Raw genomic sequence first — 14866 nt, 5'->3', positions numbered from 1 at the left:
AAACTTGGTTAACTGTTTGTCCAGTTGGTACAAATTCATAATGAATAATCCCTCTGATATCAAAAAAGGTTAGCAACATCATTGCAACAAGTTCGTGAACTTAATTGTCAGACCTTCATATTAACTCATATTTTTGCAAATATCTTAAGTATTATATTACTTTATTACTATCTAATTTATATATTACAGCACTATGTTTTATGTTACAAATATTAATACTTTTTTTTCAGATGTTGAATAATTGATTCCATTGAGATCTAATGCAGTAAACTTCAATTCCGTTGGTGTCTTTTTTATCTCCAGTTACTGCCTGCTTCATTGTTTCCTCCTGCAAGACTTAGTTCTTTTGAGGCAATAAAACTGATAAATGAAAATTATCATTGTCTCATTCTTTACATTAAAAAGTCTATGTTCAGAAAGGAAAGAGTTCAGAAAGGAACAGTTAAACATGTTCCAATGTTCAAGAGAAAAACTTTCAAAGTATAAAAATGTTTTCTACATAAATTGGGTCTCTAAGTACATACAACCTACTAGTCACTGGGAAACTGTGAGATAAATATACACTATTTCCTTTGCTAAGTGTTTAAATGAGTGTTGGGGTTTAAAAGTGCCTGGAATCTTAAAGGAGAAATGCATCAGTTATTTTTCCTCACTTTATCTTCAAAAAGGCCATGGGGTTCCCTGGGGGGGGGGGGGAATAGCTGAAAGAAAATGGAAGGCTAGTCTCCCAAGTGAACTCTCTTTAGGAATGTGTGTGGGCGGGGGGAGTTTTGGAGCCAAGTACTCAAAATAAGGGTCAAGTTCATTAAATAGAATTATTTTCTATTATTTTATTTCTATTTTTATCTGCCTTAATTATCACTTCCATTTTGGCTTTCCTTTGAAAAGTTAAAAAAAAAAGAAAATATAAGAAATTCACTGATGCAAACTATCTAAGACCAATGAATGTCAATCTAATGAATGTCATTTGTAGTTAAGTATTTTTGGGGCACCCTGTTCCAGATAACAAATGTTTTCTATCCAGAAAGATACAAACTTAGTTCTGCTGCATTTCCGAAAAGTCTCTAATGCCATAACCGGTTATTTCTCTCTCTCTCTCTCTCTCTCTCTCTCTCTCTCTCTCTCATCTTGCTGTTCCTGTTTGTTCTCCTTTTAGAGTTGTGCTCAAAACTGTGGACCTTGCTATAGTCCAAATCTCAAAACAACTGGACAACTGGATCCTGGCAAAGATTGAGTATCTGGTGGAAAGTGCCAGAATTCAACCTAACAAATGAAAAGTGAGTGGTAAAGCATAGGCGAGTCATAGATAATTATACTACAGTCAGGTTACTAACGAAGATTGTGGTTTTTTACCAAGTAAGAGAGAAACAATTATTAAAATTAAATATTACTAAACACTATATTTTGGTAAATAATAGTTTTTCTGTCATTCTGATAAATATTTAACATTTTTTTCTATAAACTATATATTGTTGACCTATAGAGAAAAGGTTTTATTCAGTTCTGAATCAATTCAATGATTAGAAGAACTATGTCAAAGTGAATGTGGAGTTTTGAGACAATTAAGTGGGTATCTTAAAAAAACATATCAAAGATTTTTGGTAGTCATGGGAATGGTCATTCCTATCAATCTACCAAGCACATAATAGACACTTGCCAAGTGTTTATGAAATGGCTGTTGACTAAAGTGAGAATTGCAATAATGAAAGTATAGGAATACTTGCGCATGTTTTTTTTTTCTAATTTATAGATATACAGAAGACAAATGATCATATTTAAATTGAGTAGAGTTGATTAACCCCCTGGACAATAAAATAAAGTGACTGTATCTACAAGAGAAATAGGCATTTGGGAAATCAGTTCATTAGAGTTTACAGGTCAATGACATTGCCACCGTGTAGAACATTTCCTTGCAATCATGCTGTTTTCCAAATATTCCTGTCTGTCTTTCAAAGACTTTATTCTCAGCCTTCTGATAGGCAATTAATGAATCAAGCCTCCTGTGTATTCACATCCCTACTTATCTTGATCTTTCCCTGTAAACAAACAGGAGGAGCAGGTTTGTTTATAGTAAAATTATACAGTAGAGTTTACAAATGCTTTTCTCACTGAACAATGATTTTGAAGATTAACAAAGTTTGAGGATGTATGTAAATAGTACCAATTTGAAAAAAATAAACATAAAGAAAATCCTTCAAAGAATTACAGGCAAAACTTAAATACATTACTCTATATAAGTAGAACAATGTTTAAATGGAAATATAAGACCAAAAAGACAGTTTACTTAGTTCTTAATGCATCTACTGTGGGAACATTATTCTAGGAGTATCCTATGCAAACTTTTGAAAAATGATAGATTAATTTGTAGGTGTTATATATAACCTATTAGATTAAAATCTAAGTTAGTAGAATAAACAAGCCTATTCTTGCCTTATTATGAATTTTTCTGGGAAATATACAAAAGCTAACAGATCTTCAGGGACTATATCATTCAGAAAGCCCATGTATATATGGTCAGTTCAAAGAAGTCCATAACAGCATGCATTGGACTTGATCAAAGTTAAGTAAAGAAGAATTTTTAACTTTGAGCAGAAACCAGTCAAATTAGGTCAAAGTGCGAACACAATTTTGAAGACATAGTAATTATGGCTATAAAAATGAACTGCGGTGGTACCAACTTAAAAAAAAATCAGTGTAAATGTGTTAACAACTAAAAAGTACAGGGAAAAAAAGTCACCATTTGTGATATATTCCATTATAACTCATGTGGCAGAAAGTAAAATGACAGAAATGAGGGTTTCTCTGATTAAAAATATCCTGTTAATTGGACAAATCCAAAAGTCTCTTTCTTGTTAAAGTGGGTGGCTAAGCAAAACTTTCTCAGCAGGTATAGCGATTTATGTTGGTTTTAAGTGACAGAGTATAAACTGAATGTTAAAAGTAAAACTATTTAATAATGAATAGAAAATTGAAATGAGATTATTTAAAACCTGTGTGTGTGTGTGTATTGTGTGTGTGTGTGTGTGTGTGTGTGTATATATACTTTTTTTTTTCACTATTGGCCCATAGTTTTCCAATTCTTCACATAAATATATTAACGGGGGGGGGAAATATATATTAAGAGATTCTTGCAAATATCTTCTTAAGTATAATATTACTTTATTACTATCTAATTTATATACTACTGTGTGTGTTAGCTATAAATGTTAATACTTTTTCTCAGATATCTAGTAATTGATTTCCTTGAAACGAATGCAATAATTTTAGCTCAATTGGTGTCTTTTTACCTCCAGTAAGTCCATCTGTTTTACTATTTCATTGCAGGAGATATAACACACTGTGATAACCAATGATAATGCAAATTCTTATTTAGAAATATTTAAGCAAAAGCTCACAGTAGATAATGAGCATTCTGTGTTATCAAAAACTTAAGGTACTTTAATGGAATTTTCCCTCACAATATTTAGAGGCAATTTTTCTTATTTTAAAATTATTTGGTTATTTTAAATTTGTATATTTAGATCATTCTTAATAAAGCACATTTTTCTATGGTACTGAAGTATTTAGAAAAAATAGCTGTTACTAAGTATATGTTATTTGATAATTGAATTATAAAATTAAGCTCATGGAATATAGAATAAAGATAAACAATTATCTGTAACAAGCTGTTATTCTATCAGGGACTTTGATTATATTTTTAAATAATAAAAATAAATCTAATGAATATTTTTAAAACAAACAACAAAACATTTTAAAGGTCAGATTATATTTGTAAATAATAAAATTTATTTTATCACTTGATGTAGTAATAAAACTGTTTTTAGAACTATTTATCTTTTCTTTTTATTTCTTCTATTAGGATTTTATATCTACAAATGTCCACGTAGGCCTTTTATTTCTTACTCAAAATCTATTTACCTCTTAAGCACTAAATATAAGTAAATTTATTCTGAGACCATATAACCAACCACTACCCAATTTCCAGTAGTTGTGTGCAGGGAAGATACACCATATAAAGAAAAAGAGATGTTTTCATTCTTCTTTGCCACTAGTATATCTGTGATCTTGTGTAGCCCCTTAATATCTATGAGCCTCAATTTTACTCATCTTCAAAAGGAATTAGATATATTTTAACTTTGCTTCCAATTCTATTATTGTGTGAGTCTATGATGGATGTTTTGCTTGCTAGAAGATTGATGTTAGTGGTATGCCAATAACAAGGTTGAGAGTAACCTCACACAAGGCACCACGTACATGAGCATATGTGTGAAGAGCATGTAGTTTGAACTAAATGAAAATGAAAAAAACAACTTACCAAAATTTGTGGGAAGCAGCAACAGCAGTGCATAAAGGAAAATTTATACCATTGAGGGGGAAATATATATATATATATATATACATATATATATATATATATGTATATATATATATGACCTAAAATCAATAATTCAAGTTTTCACCTTAAGAAACTAGTAAAAGAAAAGCAAATTACGTCCAAAGCAAACAGAATAAAAGAAATGATAAGAATGAGAACAGAAATTAATGAAGTTGAAAAATAGGAAATCAATAGAAAAAATCCATAAAGCTGAAAGCAGTTTCTTTAAAAAGATCAATAAGATTGATGTCTCTAACCAGCTAAACTAAGAACAAAAGAAAGAGGACACACATTACTAACACCAGAAATGAAAGAGGAAGCATCACCACAGATCCCCTGGATATTAAAAAGATGATAAAAGAATACAATAAACAACTTCATATCCATAAACTTGATAATCTAGATGAAATGGTGCAATTTCTAGGAAGATACAATTAGCCAAGAAAAAATAGACAATCTGAATTGGCCTATATGTATTAAAGAAGTTGAATAAAAAGCTAACAGCCCTTTAAAACAGAAATCACCAGGCCCAGAAAGATCACTGATGAATTCTACCAAACATTGGAAAAAAATGTATACCAAGTCTACAATTCCCTCTTCCAGAAGCAGAGGAAATGCTCTTAACTCATTCTATGAGGCCAGCATTACCCTAATACCAAAATTAGACAAAGATATTACAAGAAAAGGAAACCACAGACCAATATCTCTCATGAACATAGACGTAAAAATCTTAATCAAAATATCAGCAAGTCAAATCCAACAACATGTATAAAGAGTTATGGATGTGACTCAGTGAGATTTATCCTAGGTATGCAAAGATTATTCAACATTTGAAAATCAGTTAATGTAATTTATCACATCCATAGGATAAGAAAAAAAAATCACATGATCATATCAACAAATGTAGAAAAACAAAGCAAAGCACTAATTCGTTATATAAACTCTCTGTAAACTAGGAATACAGGGAAACTTCCTCACCTTGATAAAGAATATCTACAAAAAGCCTATCTCTAACACCATTCTTAGTGGTAAGAACTGAAAGCCTTCCCACCAAGATCAAGTACAAGGCAAGGATCTCCCCACTCACCCCCTCTTTTTAACATCATACTGGAAAGTCTAGCTAATACAATAAGACAAGAAAAGGAAATAAAAGGTATGTAGATTGGAAGGGAAGAAATGAAACTGTCTCTATTCACAGATGACATGATCATCTATGTAGAAAATCAGAAAGAAGTGACAAAAAAAGAGAAACCTACTTCAACTAAAAAGCTATTACATAGTGAGGTCACAGGAAGCAAGGTTAACATATAAAAGCCAATGGTTTTCCTATATACAGCAATGAAAAAATGGAATGTGAAATTAGAAATGCAATATCATTTACATTAACATCCAATAATAATATTTAAGTGTAAACCTAACAAATTATGTACAAAATCCATAAGAGGAAAACTAGGAAACTCTGATGAATGAGATCAAAGAACTAAATGAATGGAGAGATATTCCATGTTCATAGACATGTAGACTCAATATTGTCAAGATGTCAGTTCTTCCCTACTTGATCTCTAAATTCAAAGCAATACCATTAAAATCGCAACAAATTATTTTGTAGATATTGACAACCCAATTCTTAAGTTTACATGAAGAGGCGAAAGACACAGAATAGCTAACACAATAGTGAAGGAGAAGAACAAAATTGGAGGTCTGACCATACCCGGCTTCAAGACTTACTATAAAGCTATAGTAATCAAGACAGTGTAGTATTGGTGAGAGAACAGACAGATCAATAGCAGAAAATAAAAAACCCAGAAATTGACACACATAAATACAGTCAACTGATCTTTGACAAAGGGTCAAAGGCAATACAGTGGATCAAAGATTATATTTCAACAAATGGTCCTAGAACAACTGGGTATCCAATTCAAAATATGACTCTAGACAACAGACCTTACAAAAAATTAATTCAAAATTGATCATGGACTTAAATGTAAAATGCAAAACTGCAAATTGTCGAGAAAATAACATAGGTGAGAACCTAAATGATCTTGGATATGGTGATGACTTTTTAGATACACAATAGAAAGCACTATCCATGTAAAAAATATTTGATAAATTGAACTTCATTAAAATTAAGAACTTCTGCTCTATGAAAGACAATATCAAAAAGACAAGCCACAGACTAGGAGAAAATATTTGCAAAACACACATCAGATAAAGGACTGCCATCCAAAACATACAACAACAACAAAAATCTCTTAAAGCTCAACAATAAGAAAACGAACAACCCATTTTTAAAAATGGTACAAACACCTTATCAGATACTTCATCAAAGAAGATATGCAGATAGTAAATAAGCATATAAAAACATGTTCCATGTCATATATCATCAGGGAAATGCAAATTAAAATAAGATTCCGCCACACACCTATTAGAATGGCCCAAATCTGGAACACTGACAACATCCAATGCTGGTGAGGATATAGAACAACAGGAACTCTCATTCACTGCTGGTGAGAATGCAAAATGGTACAGTCACTCTGGGAGTCCGTTTGGCAGTTTCCTACAAAATTAAACATACCCTTACCATATGATCCAGAAATCACACTCCTACTGGTATTTACCCAAAGGAGTTGAAAACTTATTTCCACAAAAGCCTACATACAGATGTTTACAGCAGCTTTATTTATAATTGCAAAAATGTGAAAGCAACCAAGATGCCCTTCAGTAGGTGAATGGATAAATAAACTGCAATACATTCAGACAAAGGAGTATGGATTCAGCACTAAAAAGAAATGTGTTATTGAGCCATAAAAATGCATGGAAGAATCTTAAATGCATATTTCTAAATGAAAGAAGCCAATCTGAAAAGTCTACATATAATATTATTCCAACTTTATGACATTCTGGAAAAGGCAAAATTATGGAGACAGTAAAAAGATCAGTGTTTTCCAGAGGTTGAATGGAAAGAGGCATGGGATGATGAGACAGACCACAGCAGATGTTTAGGGCACTGAAAACACTGTCTGATACTCAAATTATGGATACATGTCACTATTCATTTGTTAAAACTCATAGAACATACATCACCAAAAGTGAACTGTAAAGTAAACTATGGACTTTGGGTGATTATGATGTGTCAATGCAGGTTCATCAGTTATAAAAAAAGGTACCACCCCGGTGGGGACGGTGATAATTAGGTAGCTGTGAGTGTATGGTAGCAGGACGTATATGGGAAATCTCTGCACCGTCTCGATTTTGCTTTGAACCTAAAAAGCTCTAAGAAAATAAAGTGTTAATAAAAATTTAAAAAACTAAAAACACCAAAGGACAGAAAAAAAAGAAAGAGAATGTAGCAGTGATAGGAATAATAAGAGATGCTTGCATAAAATAGAGCTTTTGTAAAATGAAAAAAAAATGTAATGAAATATAAGATGCCAGTACTGTCAAAGCTATGTTTAGGGTGCACAACGCAATCTGACTCAAAATGAATATAATTAACATTGTCATCAGTAACTGAAGGTCTTAATTTCTTAAAAAGCAAGGCCATGACTATTTCTTTCTGTCTCATCAGAATCTAGAACAGAGCTCTTTATACAAGTAGGTGCTATGTAAATATGTTTTTAATCAATTAGCAGAGGGTGTCTATTAGAAAGGATTGACAAATTTGCATACAGATATTAAGTAACCAAAAAACATAGCCAGAAAACCACCAAATCCAAAAGGCATCATCTTTTTCCTTAGTATAAAAAACAAATGTGCTGTACTCTCAAGGTGGAAGAATCATTGTGTAAAAATTAGCCTCTAGGTCAATAATGAAATGCTTAAGACATTGTCAGGATCAGAAATTTGGGACATGAAAGAGTGATGTTGTTGTATAGCTATATGATTCTAACACCATTTTATAAACCATTAAAAACGGTCAGGTCTCCCATGACACATTATGTTCTCATAAAAAGACACAAATGCTAAATTAAGCTTGAATTTGAATTAGCAAAGAATAAGAAAATCAATTTAAGTGTTCCCAGTGCAATCTCAGCCCTTGCACTCTTACTTTGCATCTGTGTATTTCATTAGTATATTTTGTTACATGATCATGTAATATTTATGCAGTAACATAATATGCTCTGTACATCTAAGATTAGAGAAAAAGTGCAGTTCCTTTCCATTATTTTGTGCCCTTTATCTGCTGAACACTCTGTAACATTACCCGGGGTTTGGTGATTATGTAATGAGGGCTCCTATTATAATACACGCTGCACAGTTGGAGGACTGCTGTGGGAACCTTAACTCTGCAAATCCTGAGTTTTGGAACAATTAAAGCCTTGGTTTTAATGTTACATTCACCTCATTTTTTCCCAAAATATTTTGCTTTTTTCCTTAAAACCCTTAAGTACTGCAGTAGAAGAAATGTAGCAAGAATTATAGGAAAAAGTTCCACAGGAGATGAAATAACAGCTGCCATCTGGTCCATAACAGATGTGTGTTCCACGGACTCTTTTTTTTTTTTTTTTCCTTTTGAGTTCTCCTCTCCAAGTCCTGGCCAGATCCAAACACTATGCCTAGCTTATGAGATCTGACAACTTTACAGCCCCAGGCTGGATGACTGCAGGCTAGTGTTTTTCCTTGAATTCATTGAAACCCCAGGGGAATAAACTAACAGGTTCAAGAATGATACTCAAAGGTTATTTTCCCCACAGAAAGCTGTGAAGAACTGCCACTAAGTTTCCTTAAAAGAAATGAAATTTTTAAAGTTTCCAGTAAGGGATCATTAAAGATTCTCTATCTTCCAAAACAGAAATCCAGGACTTGGTGTCATCAGCAGATGCTGTCCCGATCCCAGGGAAAGGAATCACCTGGAGGGCCACGATGTTTCTTCCAACCAAGTAAACTAGGCCAAACCTAATTAGCCGTTAACATTTGCACAAGCACAATCCTACTGAAACTGATAAAGCCACCTGCTTCCTAGCACCTGGTCACAGGTCCTGCCATTTCTAGGGCTGGTGATTTCTAGCAGAAAGCACTGACACATGTGAAAAGCAATTACAAGTTTAAAGTGCCATCACCTTTGTCATTTCATAAATTGGGACAGAATTGTGTTTACAAGTTCCAATGACCAAATTAAAATTAAAATTTTAGAAGTCTTTTTTTTTTTCAAAAGAGTCCATGAAAATGATATTTTCTTTATGTATTTTTGGTTGCTTCCAGAGCTCAAGAGCTCCTTGCATCAGCTCTCAGATTTTGTCGTGGTGTTTGTTTTGATGAGTCAAGTTAGTCTATTCTTAATGCATTGTGATTGTAATGTGCTTAACTTGCACTTAGAGTTTTACAGTTCTTTTTTTTGTTGTTTGCTTTTCCTGCGCATGTGACACTTGTCTAGCTTCCATGTACCTGGCACTGGAGAGCTCAATCAAGGAAATATGGTGACAGTCACTGGAGTGTCTAGTTCTGAGACAATACAATTGCTGGGACGTCCTGCTTTACCAGCACGCTTATTTCTCTTCTCTTCAGATGGCCCCCGAGTGGCTCAGGTTTCCATTGGTAGTCATTATTTTTCTCTCCAAAGCCACTGTCATACAGAAACATATTTTATTTCCCTAGGGCCTCAACCATGCTGAAGTTCTAGATGCTGCTCTGAGGGGCTTCCAGATAGTTTCATGCATTAGGGGAAGGAGAGGTTACCTCCTTTCTTGGTTTATCTTTCTGCCTTACTATTGCTTCTCCTGATGTGGGCTTATGATGCAGTGTGTGACTTAAGTATTTGCCACTTTGTCATTGAAGCCACACTCATCACCATCATCTCCATCACTTTGACTCATTTACCTCTGACTTAGCCTCCAGGAATGAATCCAAACCTGTGTGCTCAGTCATAAGGAAGGAGCCAGCAGAGTCAATTCAAGATGATTTGCTGTTTGGCGCTAATGTGTTTATAGAACACAAATGTACATAGAAGTCATTACTGAGAGCAAAGTAGTCCGCCACAAAGCTGTATGTATTTCAATCAGTAAACACTAAAAAATATGGCCAATTTAATTGGAAATGGTTGGGATCAAGCCTACTATTGGCCTTCCCAATAGGACGACTTTGAGGTCTGGGTCCTTACACCAGTTCAGTTGACACCACTTTTATTGGACTAGCTCTACTCTCCAGAAACCTGAAACAAGTTCCTGGGGTGAGCAGGGGGGATAAAAACTGAAAGCAACATAATTTTCTGCCCCTGCATGAAACAATACTGAAAGCAGAGCAAATTTGACTTAGCCACTTGCTCTAGAAGGACTTGTTCCTTGAGGATAAAATGTGACCCAACTAAACAGATAATTTGTCAAGACCAACAGCTTGTTCATCAAGTACAGCTTCGAGACCCTGGCTTCTCAGAGTCCATCCACTCGAAGCTGTTCTGTAATAAACTCTTTCCAATCCCAGCTAGTACTCTATCTTGCAAGATCTGACTCAAAACGTCCCTGGTCCAGGCCCTAAAGCCCTGTTTCATACCCTAACCCTGACTTTCCCCCTCTGAAACACTGCTCAAGGTGGTGTTCTCCCTCATCTAATAAACTTAGTTCTCCTTGAACAACAGGTATTTCCAGTGGACTTCTAAGGAGTCAACAGTTGACAAACCTAAAGGTTCAATCAGAAGTCAGTCCAGGTACCTTCACTGCTCTGTGTGACACCTGGAGAAGTACTTTCCCCGGAGGCTTCTTAACTCTCTAAGCTGGATCTTCAGGTTCCATGGTATAGCCATCATCACATCTGCTTGACATGCAGAAAATCCCAAGTTCAATCCCAGTGGAATCACAAAATCACTTGTTTCCTTTTAAAAGAAATATGGGGAGCTCTTGATCCTCTAAATTGTGATGGGAGGGGAGGTCTCTCTGACCCCAAGAGTGAGGTATGACCTAAATTGGATCTGAGTTCCAATTTCCTTTCATCCAACTCATAAAGATTAAATTTATTTCCTCAGTGAGAATTAAAGCATTTTAGGAATTCTTTGATTATCAAATATAAAACAGCCTTTTATTTGAATACTTTGGAGTATATCTCTGTCCTGTTATGAGTCCACAAGAAAAAGTCTACAGGGGGAGGAGGTGCATAGACCAAATAAGTCTACCCCAAGAGCTGAAGTGTTCAGAAGGTCACGTAAGAGTGGCATTCTTCGGACAAAATTTGTAGTATGTTTTGAGTACATGTAGTTTATTGTCATAAATTATACATTAATAAAGTTGGTTTAAAATAAACATTGAAGGACCTTCCTAAGACTTGTCTTTGTGTGCCTAAAAATGCTTTATTTAGTTTTCTCAGCCCTGAACTCCCAGCTGTTGACAACTATCTTTGGCCAAGCCCAAAGACAGAAAGGAGCAACTGCCATCTCTTCCTGACTGTTACCATTTATGAGGGTCTCTTTACATGTGTTAATTCATGTGTGTATCACTCCAACATAACTGCACGCAGGACAATCTGAAATTTCAGTGGCCACGTTGGGGATCTTTCGGCATGAACAAGAATGTTTGTTTGAAAGAGACATCAAAACAAATACAGAAATTATAGAGAGATTTTTTTACTGAGTTGTCTGTCTCAAAGAGAGATCTCTTTGTTTAACATAGGAAATTTTCCCTCTGTCATGACCATATTTCAAAGTTTGATGCACAGTTAAAAAGCGCACAGCTTGATGGAATTGCAAAATGTCTGTGCTACTGTTTGAATCAGCCATAATGTTTTTTTCTCTCTTTTTCTTGTGTGTGTGTGTGTGTGTGTGTGTGTGTGTGTGAATATGGGTTTTTCCAAAGTTAAGCCTCCTTCTCTCCTTGAAGAGGACAAGGTAAATTCCCTTTTGCAGTGATAATGTAATATCTGTAGGAAACCTGCAACTTCTCACTTTTTTCTCAATTCCATGCTGACTCCTTTTTCTGCTTATTGGGTAACTTTAGAGGTTAATTGATCAAAAATAACTGTTTTGTTATTCTGTACACACTCTAGGAATAGAATTTCCAGAAACAAAAACAAATTGCTCTAATGTTGTGTATTTTCCTTGCCAAAACTGTAAATCAGAAGAAAAAGTTTGTCCATGAGTTTGGATAATGGTCTTGTTAGATAAAAAGGAAAACTAGGCATTTAGAGGTTTTGACATGGACTCAAAATCTTAATTGATTTTTGTGATATATAAATACAAAGGTTAATTTATATTTTTAAGTACATGCAATATAAATAGATGATTACTTAGATAAATTAGACTGACTAGCTTATAAACAATTTTAGTCTTCTCTGTAATATCAATACCTGAAAAAGTAATGTCAGCACAATATTTGAATAAATATATGATTTGGGTTTAATTTTTCATGTCTTAAACTTTTAAAATTACCTACATTAGTTTCATGAGTCCATTAAATTACTATTTTTACAAATAGTTTAGATTACAAATATATACTCAAACATGTTTAACTAAATAAAATTGAAAAATTGGTATCTTTTTAATATTATGTAGTCTTATCACAAGGATTTCTGTGTTGACTTAACTCAAAAATCTCAAATTTGTAGTCAATTCTAAGATCTTAACCTAATATTAATTTGTAATTAATAAATTATTTTTGATAGACAAGTTCTAAATAAGAAGAAAATACTAAACATATTGGGCACTAAATATTGTTTTAACTAAACCCTTTTCCTTATTTATATATATAGAGAGAGTGGGTATATATTCAAAAACATGTACAAATGCCTTTAAATGCTATTATGCATATCTTTATTTTGTCATCTTAAAATATGTTAAAGTTGTATAAAATATGTGCTCACAGGGAATAGCTACATAATTCCTGATGAACTATCTCCTAGTTTTTCTTTTTCCATTGTTCTCAAAACAAACATTGACTTCTTTAATTAAAGACTGTAATTAATAGAAATAATTACAGAAAAACAGAAATATGTATATTAGATAATAAATATATTTTGCCTGTTTTTTAAGAGAATTGTTCCAGTTTATGAAAATAATAATGTTAAAATGATGTATACATACTGACTATGTATAGGTGATTAAGTGAATTATATTTATTTTTTTATTTTTTTTGTATTTTTTAAGTGAATTATATTTAAAAGATAAGATTAAAAGCTTCAATGTCATCTTTTTGTATAGTTGTAAAATGTTTAAACATACAGAAAAATATATAAGATTAATTCAAAGATTTATAAATAATAAAAAGAAGACAAATTTAACAGTATATTATAAACGCAAAATTTTCTTAACAGGAACATTTTGTTTATCTGATAAGGGCCATATCAAGTACTGTTAACAACTAACAAATAGTAAAATTCTAGGGTGTTGGTTCTTAGATTCACATTTCTCAAATGAAAACACAAACATCTCTGAATCATGTTCCAACCAGACACATTCTTAGGAATCCTCCAAAACAGATACCATTTGGAAAGAGAAAGCTTCCACTCAAAACTTTCATATAAAAGTGATTATAAACAGTTTCTGTGCAAGACCCACAAAAAAGACCCACAGATTGTTACACTTCAATCCAAATGCTTTATTTTTTTATTTTCACAATGATTTTCTTTCCTGTTAGCTGTTTTAAGGTTCTGGATTTTTAACACACTTGCTGTCTCTTAACTTTGAAATTTATAACATCATTATCCTTAACATTGCCTGTGGCATTCTTAGTCACTCATTAGTATAAATTCAAAGCCTGACTACAATTTGCTTATGATTTTGCAGAAAACATGCAATCAAAATGACTATTGGGTTTGTGCTCATTTTCCTAGGTGTCACCCAGTTTTCTTTAATAAGAGTCACTTGGAAATTAATTTGTTGGTTTCCTTATAATTGGACAAAGCCACTAAGCAACATATTAAATTAAAAACAACACACAGGCCAGAAAAGATAGAAATCTGAAATCCTTTATCATATCAAACCTAAAAATGGAAGTGCCACAGAAACAACCCTTGCAGAACCTTCACAGAAGCTAGACCCTGTAAAGAGCTCGGAAGCAGGGAGTGTATGTTTGGAAGCTATCCTACTTTTGCAGAACTTACAAAAAAGCCATCCTACTTAGACTGTACTCTAAATTTTTTGGCAGATTATCTCTATACTATAAATTCATCACCTGGTATAGGACAGTGCTTGATGAGTGGCACCCAAATATTATAATGCTATTTGAAAACCACATAGGAATATTTTGACTGAAAACATATCATTGTGTTGCTTTCTGGTATTAGATTTGTAGCATAAAGTTTCTTGATGATTATCTACAAATTGGATAAGTACTATTATCTGAGTAAACTGACACCTCCCTCAGTATAGCCTCTGATATCACCAATTTTGGCCTATCAATTTCCCAATTCTAGGCAAAAGATCTTGACATAATTTAATTCAAAGATAATGATTGGGACTTGAATTAAGTTAAAATTTTAGCCATTGAATGGAAATGTGGACTGTTTTCTTCTGTCTCAAATCCTCTTTATTTCATGTTTTTCAAGAGGCCCAAAAAGTGGGGGAAATTACAC

The 14866-nt window shown here is 33.3% G+C and overlaps 1 long non-coding RNA gene across 1 annotated transcript in view; it reads left to right on the top strand.

The window, feature by feature from the left end:
* LOC109376567 (uncharacterized) overlaps positions 1 to 1347 on the top strand; it is a 57697-nt gene extending 56350 nt beyond the window's left edge. The window contains exon 4 of the long non-coding RNA XR_002122749.1: positions 1157 to 1347. This is a non-coding gene — a long non-coding RNA (uncharacterized LOC109376567). The remainder of the gene's footprint in view (positions 1 to 1156) is intronic.
* Positions 1348 to 14866: the final 13519 nt, after the last annotated feature.

This window comes from Hipposideros armiger, unplaced genomic scaffold (assembly GCF_001890085.2).
Source record: "Hipposideros armiger isolate ML-2016 unplaced genomic scaffold, ASM189008v1 scaffold_1152, whole genome shotgun sequence".
NCBI classification, from domain to species: domain Eukaryota; kingdom Metazoa; phylum Chordata; class Mammalia; order Chiroptera; family Hipposideridae; genus Hipposideros; species Hipposideros armiger.
The sequence above is the reverse complement of the archived record's forward strand: the minus strand, read 5'-3'. Positions and strand labels throughout refer to the sequence as shown.